The following is a 14,573-nucleotide window of genomic DNA, read 5'->3' as shown; positions in this document are numbered from 1 at the left end:
AAACTTCAAAGTTTATACGTAAGTAAGGTTAGTAAATATATCGCCTTTACTGTTTGTTACTTTAACTGTAATTATCGTTGTACATTTTTTTAAAACTGTTTACTTTATTTTGTCTATTCCAATGTCTTTCTTAGTCTTACTAGGAACCTAACCATTAAAGGGACATTTATTCATTTAGCTTATATTGTCCTCCCTCACGTCATTATCACAGCCATTACCTCTTTCATTTCATTTTGTGCCCAGCATTTTGTTTATGCATTAGAGTTCTTCTTAAGCGGAAATTAAATTTTTGTTAAAAGGAAAATTTATTGAAAACGGATAAATGAAGCCATCAATTGTAAATGCACTGACTCTGGAGACTTTTCATGGCGATGAAGATAGAACGTTTGCTTTGGTAATTTATGTAACCTAAAAGCCAGAAATAAAAGTGGACAGAAATATATTGCGTAAAAGATTCTAGTTAAACAAACAGAATAAGAGGCAATGGCGAGAAAAAAAATTCAAAATGAAAATTAAAAACGAATAGTTTTCAATTAAAGTAATGTACAGAAACTTCCGTGGAGAGTTAATTGGGAAACATCGACTTTAAATCTATTTGGCGTAAAGAAATTATACAGACTATGAAGTTTTACAAAGAAGAGCAAAAAATATAATCATTCTCACTAATTGCAGTTTACTAAGAATTTCAGGTATATTTTTAGGAGCGTATTTTATGTATTTCAAAAGATTACATATTTTTAGGCGACTTAATATGAAATATTTGAAACACAAATACAAGGAAATAATTTTGGTATATTATGGAATTTTTACAACACGCATGGGCCACAAATTTCAAAGTAACCTGTACCTTTTCAATTGGACTGCACTACACATTTTTAGGACTAAATTATAGTAACTGCTGATAGTTTTGTATTTTTAGAAATGAAATGAAACAAAACACAGTGCAACAATTATAAACACCTCAACAAAATTCGGAAGTTCTTGTCCATTTTGTGGATTCTAGCGTTCTTAATATATTTGCATTTAAAGTTAATTTGTTTTCATTATTTATGCCTCTCTTTCCTAAAAAATTAGGTCACTTACAAATCTGTACATTAGTCAGTATTCGTAAAAAACTCTTAAAATTGGCCTTGATACAATTTAAAGTTAATAAATTTTCATAAATCATGTCTTCTTTGCCCAGGAAATTAGGTCACTATGAAATTTATAATACTTTTAAATATTCTAAAAAAGTCTTTAAATTATCAAGGTCAATATAAAAAATTGTTGTTTTACTTAAAACACAAAAAGTTTCCCTTCCTTTCTTTCATTCCACTTCAATTTCTAACAACTGGCCATAAAACCTCTCAACTACTTTAAGATGCTTAAAAACAATCACACAACCATAAAGGGAAAGGGAAGAACAAAACAAACAACAAGTATTTAAGTACATTTCATTTTTCGTTTTAAACATTTTAACAATGCCATAAATTTCACATTAAAATTATGTGCAAAAGTTTTGTTCGTGCCAAAGAAACAAGCCATAGCTACCCAACAACAAAACAGCATACTTTGCATATTGGCCCTATGGCTGATTATAAATGTAGTTACATGAAACAAAAGAAGACCAGGTCAACAATTGGCCATAAGCGGTAAACTAAATAGTTTTCAACAATTCTGGGCAGGAAATAAAAATACAACAAAAAGAAAAGAACGAAATGATAATAAATAACAACAACAAGTAATTGCATACTAAATAATCCAAAGAAAACTAGAACAGAATAGATGCCATGTTAAAGGTAATATAATGGGTACACCCACCATTGGCAGCTGGGGCATAAAATAAAATACAAATATTTTTATCTTCTCTTAAATAAACCTCTTAAGAAAACAACACATTTTCATACATGTTAACAAGATATTGTCGAAATGAATAAACATAAAAGTGGGAAAATTAAGAAAAGCGTTTTTTTTTTCGTTTTCGTTGTGCAATTGAAGATGAATGCCAGTGTTGTTAAATGCGCTATTGTTGTTCTTGTTGTTGTGGAAATACTTAAAGAGTTTCAAGTGTTAAGCAAATTGACAACATACCACAATTGACAGCCGGAAGTGTTTCATAGAGTTAGGAAAATGGAAATTCTTTTTGTTAATCAAAATAAAGCTGGGTGGTAATTGGTAGAAGGAAAATTTTAAATATTTATTTCGAAATTTTGTTAAGTGAATTAATTACTCGAGGGCATATAAGAACTATAGGTGTGATTAAGATTATTTTTTAAGGGACATTTTTATTGGCACTTCTCATCTATAATCGTCAACATTTTAGAGGAATTTTTTTGAGAATAATAAAAAAACTTATAAATGTGGATTTTGAGGGCATTAGAAGCAAAATTAAGTTCCTTCATGTTTTCTCTTTCTTTCCATCTAACCTAATTTCTTTAATTTCTTAACAAAGAAATCATTGCCTCGATTTCCAATTCCCAGCAATGAACTGGGATATTGATCTATGTAAAATCTTTGCTACCTTACCTATCAAGCTAGTAAGTGATGTGTCCTCAAATCCAAACATAGTCATTGTTTCACATCATTATGCTAACATAAATCATCATCTGCATATGGCGAATAACAAAAATGTTTTGCAATCGATGAATCCGAGTTTCACCCTATCAGAATTCGCGAACTGTTAATATATTCTATATAGTATGACTACAATTCTTTAAAATGAAGTGTTTTAGGAGGGATCCCATAATGTCGAACATTAAAATTAATTTTCGTGGAAGCTGTGTTGGCATCAATGTAGAAAAATGAGTAAAAATGGGTTGAAGCCAAGAAGTTTTTTTATGTTCCCATACGATTTTTTGCTTAACCTTACATTTTATAGACCTATCCCCAAAGAAAGAATCACAGAATACTCCATGGGCAACAAGATTGTAGTGTATGATTTTTCGATATATCCACTGCATCCACCTAAAATTGATGCTGACATTTTGAAGCCGGAATTTCGGGGTTTTTTGAATTTTTTTAATAATCCGGACGCGCAAGAATATGATATTCCAAACTCTTAACACGATTATAGAACTCGTGATTTTACGTCGTTTGATGCATATCTCATGAGTGTGCTCCTTACAGCATCCTAGTAATTGGAGTCGAAAGGCCAAAATTTGATGCGTGAATTTTCTTACAAAACCTATTTTTTGCGTGTAAAATTTACAACTGTCATTCCATTTCCTTTGAAACCCGCGTGAATTTAGTTTTTTTACGCGACGGTTCTAATGAAGCCTTCCGCGATAGAGTCCATCTACTAAAACCGCGGATATAGATACCTTGAAAATCGGAAAATCAGCAAAAATATATTTTGACAAATCCGCGGACTAAAACGCGATTTTCTTTAAAATTTTTTACATAAATGGAATCCTTTACTTGCGATTATAATATTTGCGAAAACGCGTGTCATAAAAGAAAAGAGATACGCGAGTAATATGGGTCTTTCACAAAAAATTGAATATGGAGGCACATCCGCGGTTCTTGAAGAATCTAATTAAAATTGTTATATTTTGACGTATTTTTGATAGGCGCTGATGAAACCGGATGCGCATCAAAATCGTATGCACATTGCGCGACTTTTACCAACTTTAAGGTTTTTTGCAGTGTATGATGCAACTGGCGGCACACAATGGCCCCTGAGTGAAACATCGAAATATGCGTAAATTTTGAAAGAGATTGATTCGCTGTATCCAAAAACGGATGCGCATCAACCGACTTTAACTAATTCGCGAATAACGGGCTTTTTAATTTTAATATTAATTGAATGATTGTAATTTCAATATTACTCTTAATTTCCTACCCTTATAAGTTATCACAGTAATCAGTTAAACTCTCGCGATGGTAAACCATATTTTTTGATGAAGTTTTAACAGTATACATTCATTATTGTATGGGATTTTAGCGAAATAGTTGGAGAACTCCCAAATATTTTTTTCGAATTTTTAGAATCAAACCAAAAAAATATTTGCAACAATATTTTCCAACAATAAGTTTTTCTCTTTTGTTGTTGCTATAATATGCAATTTATGTACCCAATCTCCATAAATTTGGTATCATATTTTTCTACGCATTGTCTAGATTCCGCATATATTTTTTAATTTATTTTTTGAGGGTTTGTGCGGATTCTGGGAAAGGATAATTTGGATTTACTTCAAAATTTTTTTATTATTTGTTGATTTTCCGCGAAAATAATCATAAATTTAATAACTTTTTAAACATCCACGAATAGATATGGAATGCTGTTAACGATTTATTTATACATTTTCTCATAACAACAAAAAAGATATTTTTAAATATTTTTTCTTTATATGAGAATAAAAACCGCTATAACTTTTGCGCGCATTGGCCAATTTCGTGAACGCGAGTAGATTTGAAACCGGATTTTTTTCCTTTACCTCTATACCAAAAATCGTAGATGTGCTCGCAAAAAAAAATTTTAATTTTTTTCAAATGGAATTGTAAAGGAAATTTGTTATTCGCCATATATAGCATAAAATATCGAGACATCATCAACATTTCAACATGTACAGGGTAGCCAACAAAAACAACAACAATGTTTACCAATCAACTCCCACAAATCTGCATTGTGCAGCAGATTCATGACCAACAGCAGTAGTAGTACTAGGTATGACTTAGTGGTTTGATGCCTCCGCCACAACTGTATAGGTTTCTTACTTCGTTTTGTTGTCCCGATCTTTAGAATGTAGTTTTCATCGACATGTTCATCTTTTTTTGTCACTTTTTGTATAGCAAACGAAAAAAAAAGTGTAGAAAAACCTGACACAACATTCATTTGAGAGTTAATATCTCATCTCACCTTCATTGTCGTCATACAATGTTGCACATGCAAACTAGAAAAAGTTTCCTTTTTGATGGTTAGTTAGGAAGGCGGCATAAACCAAATGGAAAAACAATGACAATGCACTTGTATAGGCAATTTAGTTACTTTGCGCTTTTGTGTTTAGCTTGGTTTGGTTGTTTTTTCACTTGCGAGTCAAGACAACAACCATCACAATAGCCTCCACATGTAATCATCAACATCGTCAACAGCATCGTCTTGTTGTCAACAACATTATTGCATGCTGCAAACTGTCAACTAAGTCAGAAATCTCAACAGCAATGAACTACCAACTACCATTTGCAGCAGACTTAGTTTGTAGTTTACTAGTTTTAGCCTGCAGATCCTCCATAGTAAGTGCTACTAATATCATGCAAAGTAAACTTGTAGTTGTAGTGCAAATGTCGGTGTTATATGCAAAATTGTCGATGATGTATCATCTTCATCATAGCGTTATTGAACAGTACTAAAGACTAAATGTCAATTCTATGTTAGGTAAACAATACTCAAATACAATTATTGATTTTTACAGCGTACATATGGTGATGGTGAGAAGTGGATGGAAAATAATCTTCGACTCTATAAACCTTTGAATGCTATTGGTGCACAAATTTTAGAAAAAGTATATTTTTCCTTAAAATCTATTTTATTTACAACTTAGTTTGGCTGACCCCTCTATGAACATTTGAATTAAAGAAAGTGAAGTAGATTATACCAGAAATGTTAGAAAAGTCATACATGAATTGAATTGAAGTAAGTTTTAATAGTAATTTTGTGCATATTTTTAGGCGTAGACTTTAAAAAATTGCATAGATTTAGATGTTTGCGAATTATGGTAACTGATAATTTCCCCTGAATTGGAATTTTTTTTAGTAATTTAGTGCATATTTTTGGGCATACATTTTAAGAATTGCCTAGATTTAGAGGTTGTGTCTTCTACGAACTTTCTAATTAAGGCAATTATTGGAGATTGGTGAAGAACTGTTAGAAAAGTATCCTTTCCCTGGAGTTATATTTTATTAGTAATTTAGTGCATATTTTTAGGAGTTTATTACCAGCAGTGCATAGATTTAGATGTTATGGGGAATGAAGTGAGACAATTAAATAAGTGTTTAAAAATGCTGTACATAGATTGTTTCTTATCTAAAAAATTGGCGTACTAAATATTCAGGGCACATTATAGGATCATATTTTTGTTTATTTAAAAAGTAAACATTAGCTTGCATTACTTGAAGTAAATTTACATAATTTCGGTAGGATTCTTGAGACACAAAATGTCCTCTTGAAAACTGTAGTGAATGTGATGACATCTAAACCTCTGGATAAATTGAACCAAGTAGAACAGAAATGTTAAATAATGGCGATTTTTCATTTAATTATTCTTAATTGTTAAGTGCATATTTTTGGGGTTTGGTGGAACGAAATGAGACAAATTATGTCAATTGCTATAGAAGTGTACTACTATTGGCCTTTACTAAAAATTTTAGGCATATTTTTAAGAGCTTATTTTTATACATTTGAAAATATTACATATTTTTTGATTGGAAGTAGTTTTAAATTGGAAGTAAGTAGTTTTGATTGGAAGTAAGTTTACAAAAACATACAATAAAAAATTTTTGAAAATTTATTACAGTCATTGTGGCAATAAATTTAAAAATGACCTCTAGCCTTTTGAAATAGGATGTATTAATTATTAAGTGCATATTGTTAGGAGCACATTGTGGGAATTGCTTAGGTTTATGTCTTTGAAGAGAAGAAATTAAAATAACTAGATTTCTTAAGAATCAAAATTCATTAAAAACCTGGTAAATATTTTTAGGTATGATTTTCGTTTTATTTAAAAATGTTAACTATTTTTGATGTGCCTTGAAAACAATGAAACAAATATTGGGAAACCAATATAAATGTTATTATGCACCCAGTGTTGTGCGTTGAGCATATTCCCAAAATTGCAAATTTTTAGGGGTTCCGCTGAAAAATATGCTTCCTCTTCTAAAATGTTTTCATTAATATATATATTTTTGTAATTATTTTCATAGTATTTACTGTGCCATTGAAATAATAACAACACAAATAAAGCTCCACACAATCCTATTAGGCAACTAAATGTCTTATTAATTAACGTTGCAAAAGTTATTTTGCTCTCTTCTTAGACAATGTTTGTCCGTGAGGTTTGTGATGTGAGGTTTGTACAAAAATATTTTTAATAAATATTTAATGGAAATTACACAAAGAGAAATTTGAGAAAAACAATGGAATTGGGAGAAAAATTGTCAGAAAATTGTCTATTCGCTGGGAGATATTCTAATCTTTGAGCTGCAATAAGCGTTCATATTACAAGGCATACTGTTACGGATAATTTTGTGATTAATGAAAAATACATATTCTTAAGTAGTTTTTATGACAAGAAAATTGTTCACAAAAAGTCGTGGTTTTGAACCTTTACAAAGATAGCGGAAGAATTTGTATATTTTTGTATATCGCCATCTATACTTCAACTTAGAAATTATGGTTAAGTGAGGTTCAAGGAGAAGATAAGTGGATGTACTGACAACCTTAGTTTAGGATGTTGCCACAGATGTCATGTCATAAGGAATGATTTTTAAAAGTACTTCTTAACAAACTATAAGAAGATACAGAATTATTTATAAAACTGCTTCACCACCGCAGTCCGTCTTTCTCACAAAAGTTCGTTTGTTCAAACCGATAAACAGGCAATGAGAAGAATTTGTAAATTGTGTTACATCGCCATCTATACTTCAACTTCAAGATGCTTGTTAAGTAAGTTGCAAGAGAGTGATAAAGAAATGAACTGTGCAAGTTAGGTTTACTTGTTGCCCTAGATACCGTGTCATAAGTGATTAGTTTAGAAAATTTCCACCAAAGATGTAGATTCATTAAGATTGGAAAACTCAATTATTAACATTTGTCAATAGATGGTGTTAAGCTCTGTTGTTACGATATCATAACAACATTCTGTTAAGTAGTTAACCATTTCAGGCGATTTTAACCGCTAAATTCATACTCAATGAACTGGAAACTGCTATGGAATACAATCCTGGGCCCAAATCTCTGCTTTCCTACAATTTGTATAAGCCGAATTGCGCTTAAATGGGGTTTTTAACATTAACGTACGCCTGTTGTTGATAACGTTTATATACATTGTTTCATAAACATTTTTGCATTATGCATCTTTTCCAGTCTTTATGTTCTATGTCTTTGTTTCCACACAGTTTTGAAAACAAAACTTTGAAACACTAAAGTAAAAGATTTCCTCTCAATATTTTTCTTCAGTGTACAACAATTCTTTGCACAATTTCTCTAATATTTCGAAAGTACAACCACAAAACTGAGTTGCAAAAAAAAAAACAACGAAATAAAATCACGCATTATATTTTGTTGTTCATTCTTTTCAATGGCAAAGCCGTTAGTATTCCTTTTTCTTTCAGAGTTTTATAGTTTCAAGTGCAGCCAAAGTATATTTTGTGTAAGTGGAGGTGCGCTCCTTTCGTTCTGGTATTTTCAAAATTACACCAAAAACTATACAATGAAGATAATTAGACCGACATTATAACTAGTCGTAGTTTTGTGAATGTAAAGAACATACTTTATTTTTGTGGTTTCATTGCGGCGTGTATGTTGTTACACTGGTATGGTTGCTTGCTGGTTGTAACAATGTTCACTAAGATAGGAAAACAAAATAAATATAATACCAAAAAAAAAAAATGTGAAATACACGTAAGAAGCCAACAACTTAATGAACTTTTGATATGTAGTGAATAAGAAATATTTAAGCCTTACTTTTTCACTATGGAAGGTAAAGAATAAATTTACAATAAATTTTGTAGAATTTATAGCAAAAAATGTGTCTTTAAAATAGTTTTTTTTTTAATAAAATTTTTCATATCACATTTTCTTAAAACTAGAATTGATCTCCTAGGGCTCAATTCCGTTACTATGAAAATGTGAGATGAAAACTGTTTTAAGGAAACAAATGTCAAATGGCAAAAAATTACGGCTATCAGTTAATAATTAGTACATATTGCCTTTGTTTAAATAGTTTATACCCTAAAAGTGTGCTTTAAATCCGTTTTATGGTTCATTGTCAAACATTACTACTTATGGCTATTTTTAAAAAATTTAAATTTTAACCTAAAAGTGTACTCTTAAAAAAATTTTAAATTATATCCTAAAAGTATGCTTTATATATTAAAATCTATGGTCATCAGTTTTTAAATCATGTAATTTTTAGCAATTTAAATTTAGCCTTAATAGTTTTGTTTTCAGTTGTTCGCCATGAATATTTTCAACAATTTATTTACCTTTCTATCTTTTTATCGTATTCTTTTATTTTTTGTTTTTCATGATTTACTCCTTTGTGTCCATAAGTCTTCACCACACAGTTTGTTTGCTAAATACTTGTCATGAATTTTAATCAAGTTTATCACTGAAAATCGTTCGTTTTTTTTTTTTTTGTACACAATTTACTGCTACTGCTACATTTTGCAAATGAATTACTAAGCTTTGACAAAGTAAAATCCACTGCACAGATAAAAGATCCATGAACGAAATAACTGAACATGTATGGTGGGTTTGTCATATTCAATAACACATAACATAAAACAAACAAAAAAGGTTGAATTATCATTAAATCTAAAAAAACACGGTGACATAGGAAGCCATGGAACACCCGGCTTTATGCAAAAAAAAAAACTCTGTGTGATGGTTAAAAAATGATAAAACAAGGACTCAAAGCGGATAGATTGAACAACTGTGTGTAGCAGATGTGTTGTGTATGCAGGATAGAGTATTGATAGTTTGCTATAGATATTGAATTTGGTTTTCATTCTTGTTCCTGTAAAATTTTTGGATTTTTTTCTCTTAGAGATAAGTCTTGGATCAAAGGATTCCATAAAGCAGCAACAATTTAGCAAATGGTAATATTTCCTTTTGGTGTTTTTCTTCTATTTTCCTTTGCAATATAGTTATATGTCATGTTTGTTAGCTAGTTTCCATTCATAATTGTCATAATATCTAAATGCCCCAAGCTATTTGTCTCATTAGCAGCCATTTGTGGTTTTCCATTTGCTTTTCTTTTTGTCTCTTGGCCAGACGCGTCATAACAAGCCAAAGTGAAACAAACAAACATGCCAAACCACCAAAACAATAGAAACGAATTATAGTAATATTCTGTTGCATACCTTCAGGGCTGACATTGGCCATAAACGTGAATTTGAAATAAAATAAAAATCAACCGGAAGAAGAAGAGAAGAAAATAGAAACCATGAATTAATTTTCTTGGAATTTTATTTGCTTCACAAGGACCGAGGAATATCTAACATGAAACAAAAAGGGCACACCATAACCATTAACCCTTAAGGCATTTGGCACATTATTAGTTGGAAATCTCCAGGGAGAGAGAGAGCGAGAGCGAAAGTAAGTGACAGAAAACATGAGTAATTTTTGGAGGGTAAACAAAGGATAAGCTATGCCCTGGTCTTTAAGATCTATGTTTGATGTTGTTAAGGAAGTCTGAGGGTCTTTAACTTCTTGTTTATTATTCCAAAAACATATGTTTTTACCTCTATTTGTTGTAATGAAATTAAGATGAGAACTTTGAGGAATTTTCTATTTGTTGATTGTTGGTTGGGTAAACAAATTTGATTTCAAAGAGTCAAAACACAATACCTAAAGCTATATTACAATTAGTGAGTGAAAATACCTTAGAGTAAGCAATGAGGAACAGTAATAACACTGCTCAACAAAATTGAAAAAGTTGAATGTTTCAGACGAAGTTGCAGTTGTTTCTAGATGAAATCGGCGAGTTATTTTCAAATCCAGTCCCGGGTTTTCTCCATCAGCTCTTGTTTTTGAGATATAGCTCAAAATCGGTTTTTACGAGTTTTACCCAGACTTTCGTTATTTTCGGATACAAACAAATATTTTTTGTGGGTTTTTCGACATTTATATATTAAGGAGATGTTGTACGCTCGATATAAATCATTTTTGAAATGATTATTGTGAGTATATATCAAAAAATATAGAAAATATACGACGGACCTTGTAAAAATTTCATATTTTGAGTACTTTAAGCTGTAATTACGTCATCAGGGGAAGTCATAGGATCTTCATATGGTACTCCGGATATGCTTAGGGTGTCTACTATATAATCCAGTATTCAAATGTATAATATAAAGTTCATAGCGCCCATGATTCCGCCATAACCTAAAAACCATCATGAAGACTGCCATTGAAAAGTAAATGGCTTATGTGGTAATGATATCACTGGTAAATGATTTCCCTTTAGAAGTCTTAATGGCGATTTTTAGGTTATGGCCGAATCATGGGCGCTATGAACTTTATATTATATATTTGAATACTGGACTATATAGTAGACAACCTAAGCATATCCGCATTGCCATATGAAGATCCTATGACTTCCCCCGATGACGTAATTACAGCTTAAAGTACTCAAAATATGCAATTTCTACAAGGTCCGTCGTATATTTTCTATATTTTTTGATATATACTCACCATAACTATTTCAAAAATGATTTGTATCGAGCGTACAACATCTCCTTAATAGATTAATGTCGAAAAAGCCACAAAAAAATATTTGTTTGTATCCGAAAATAACGAAAGTCTGGGTTAAACTCGTAAAAACCGATTTTGAGCTATATCTTAAAAACAAGAGCTGATGGACAAAAACCGGGACCGGATTTGAAAATATCTCGCCGATTTCATCTAGAAACAACCGCAACTTCGGTTGAAACAAAAGTCGTGTTGAGCAGTGTAATTAATACCTAAAGGCAGCTTACAATTAGGAGTGCAAATGCCTAAAAGTAGGCAATGGCCAGCAGCCATAGGCAATATCTAAAGGTAGATTACAATTAGAGCGAGAAAAATGCCTATAATGCCTGTTATAAATATTAATTGTCTTCTTGCATACCTCCAAAACATACTGATTGATTCACTATGGCCGTAGGAAGGGATTAACTTGTAATATCTAAAGACCGTAAAAGAATGCACAGAATTTCCTACTTGTAGATGTGTTTGAAGAAATTCCCCCAGAGTTAAAGACTTGTAATAATTGAATGGGATTAACTTTTCAACATTTGTAACAAAAGCCTTTATGTAGATTAAATATTTCAATTTAAAAATAAAATTTTACATTTGTCTCAAAAGTTTTAAATAAAGTTCTTCTTTGATTTAGTTATGAAAACTCAGAAAAGTTAGGTAGCATTCTTAATAAAAAATTATTAAAATAAACTCATTTGATTAGAGTTTTTTTTAATAAAATATTTTCTGTTAACTTCTTTAACACTCTACTTTAAATTTTGTAAGTTTTTATTTTATTGTTTTTATCACAAACTTTTTGTTTAACAACCTGCTTACATTGCGCGGAAATTAAATAATTATCATATAAATGACTCCCTAGAGTATGTCTTTTATTTGGTCTAACAATAACTGAGCCTGAAAGTATGCTTTACAACTCTTAAATGGATGGAGATACTAAAGCACAATAAAATTATGCAGTTAAAAATAAACGTAAATGCAGTTAAAAATAAGAGGATGAAAGGAAAATGCTCTCACATAATTTCATGAGTTGTGTGAGCCACACAAATGCGAAGCGGAATGGTCTTTTATTTTTCTGTAATATAGAAAACATATTCGCTGATGACCTGAGTGTAACAAAGAAGTGTGACCATATACCTCTGGACATTTAAGATTCCCCAGGGACCTAAGAATAACCGAAGTGTTTCCACAGAACAAGAAACCTTTAATATGGATGAAGTTAGGAAAAGTAAAAAAAGTTTCAAAATGGGATCCACATATTTTCTTACAGTGTGATGTTGCTTGGTTGTTTGCGAGTCACACATATTCGTCGTCTGTGAATGATGGAAATGCAACAAACAATTAGGCAAATATGAAGATAAATAACTGAGCATCGCAGGGGTAAATTTATTTTCAAGCCCTTAGTGACGAAGAACAAGCGATGTGAAATACCAACTTGGGAAATTTTGAAGTCTGAATCAGAATGATAAAAGTAAAACAACGGCGCTGTCCAAGTTAAACCCAAGATTTTACCATTAAAGACACGGATTCAAAAAACAAAAATAAACGCCCAAAAATATGCCCCAAATAGGAGGTAATTGAACTGAATTATCCTATCTGCCTTAAATTAGACTACGAATTCATCACTAACATCTTATTATTCAAAGTCAATTTTTTTAAAGTTAATTTAATTTTTTTCCAAAACTCATCCCTAAGTTATGTTTTAAAATCTGTATTCGTTTTTTGTTATCCCTGTTCTTTTATGCCGTTTTAGCAAAGGCCCAACCATTTGCTCCAAATAGAAGCTTCTCGAACTGAATTAGACTACTGACTTAAATTGGACTACAAATTGTCAGTACCTTATTTTTCCAAATCAAAGTGTGTTTTTCAAGTTGAATATACATATTTTTAAATTCAATTGCAATTTTTTTCAAAAACACATCCCTAAAAATATGCTTTATACTGTGTATTCTATTCTTTTTATCCCAGATATATGCAGCCTTATGATAATGCAAAAGCTCTACATGAAATGAACATTCTCATATTTTGTGTCAGCACCACCATCATCAGTGGCAGCAGCAACAGCAGCGTGAACATCATCATCAAGGGATACTCAATGAATTATGAATGTCCATGGAGTTGCGATGAAGAGGAATACAATATGACTTCGTTACATAAAAGACTCAAACAGATTATTATCGAAAAAAAAAAATATAAACGGAACGGAGAAAAACATACATCTATAGAATTTACAAATTCAAAATGCTTTGGATGACCCGTTAGAGAGGAAGAAAAAAAACTATCCCAAAATTCATAATAGACATTAGTCAAAATATTCATGGACACACAAATGTACACAGATGGCATCTATTGATTATCGATTTAGAGTTCACACACACATAACTATATTATGCAAGAGAAAAAATGAGCCCTCTTTGGCCTTTTGAGGGACGCGGCCGGTAATAGTCAACTAAAAACATCCGGTATTTGTATGATGAATAAATTCAATTAACAAACAACATTTGTTGGGATGACAAGGCTCACACTCACACACATGTAAAGATTATTCCCATACAAAACCAATTTTATGAATTTCAAATGAGTTTCTTTTGCAAAAAACCCAAACATTATTTTTATGACAAAAAAGTTTGCTTATCTCTCTCATTTTAACTGGACATAAAGCGGGGCTGCTGCATTGAATTTTCAATGTCACATATATTTGCCCATTAATATACCATATATGGTAAGGTCAAAATTATACCCTAAAGGCTGGCGATATTGTAAGGCATTATGTCTTGCTTACACAAATGCTTGCTTGCTTACCATAATACTAAGGGGACAGTTTAGATCTTGAAGTAAAGATTATGCTCCTTTGCTGCTGCTGTTTCTAGACATTCAATGAATGATGATTGATTTCATGGCTTCTTTGTAAGATTTCAATCAACTCCATAACACAAAACAATAGCTGCCATATTATTTACCATAGTTTGAGGCATAAAGGAGAGTTGGAAGGGAGGGGAGATAACAGGGTTGCTTTTAACCAAAAACAGCGTTTAACTTAAGTCATAAAATACTGTCACATGTTCTATGCTGTAGCAACGAATGTGTTCTGCTACTAGAGTGGAGGGTTTTTAACATAACTTTTGCCACATTTGACATA

General features: G+C 31.3%; 1 protein-coding gene across 1 annotated transcript in view; it reads right to left on the bottom strand.

Annotated features, from left to right (window-relative positions):
• The window catches only part of robo2 (roundabout 2), a 101,237-nt gene that overhangs the window by 33,443 nt on the left and 53,221 nt on the right, over positions 1–14,573 (bottom strand). The gene's annotated exons all lie outside the window — the stretch shown is intronic.

Source organism: Musca autumnalis, unplaced genomic scaffold, assembly GCF_047663935.1.
Source record: "Musca autumnalis isolate F117 unplaced genomic scaffold, ASM4766393v1 scaffold_2, whole genome shotgun sequence".
Lineage (NCBI taxonomy): Eukaryota > Metazoa > Arthropoda > Insecta > Diptera > Muscidae > Musca > Musca autumnalis.
This window is presented reverse-complemented; position numbering and strand designations above follow the sequence as displayed.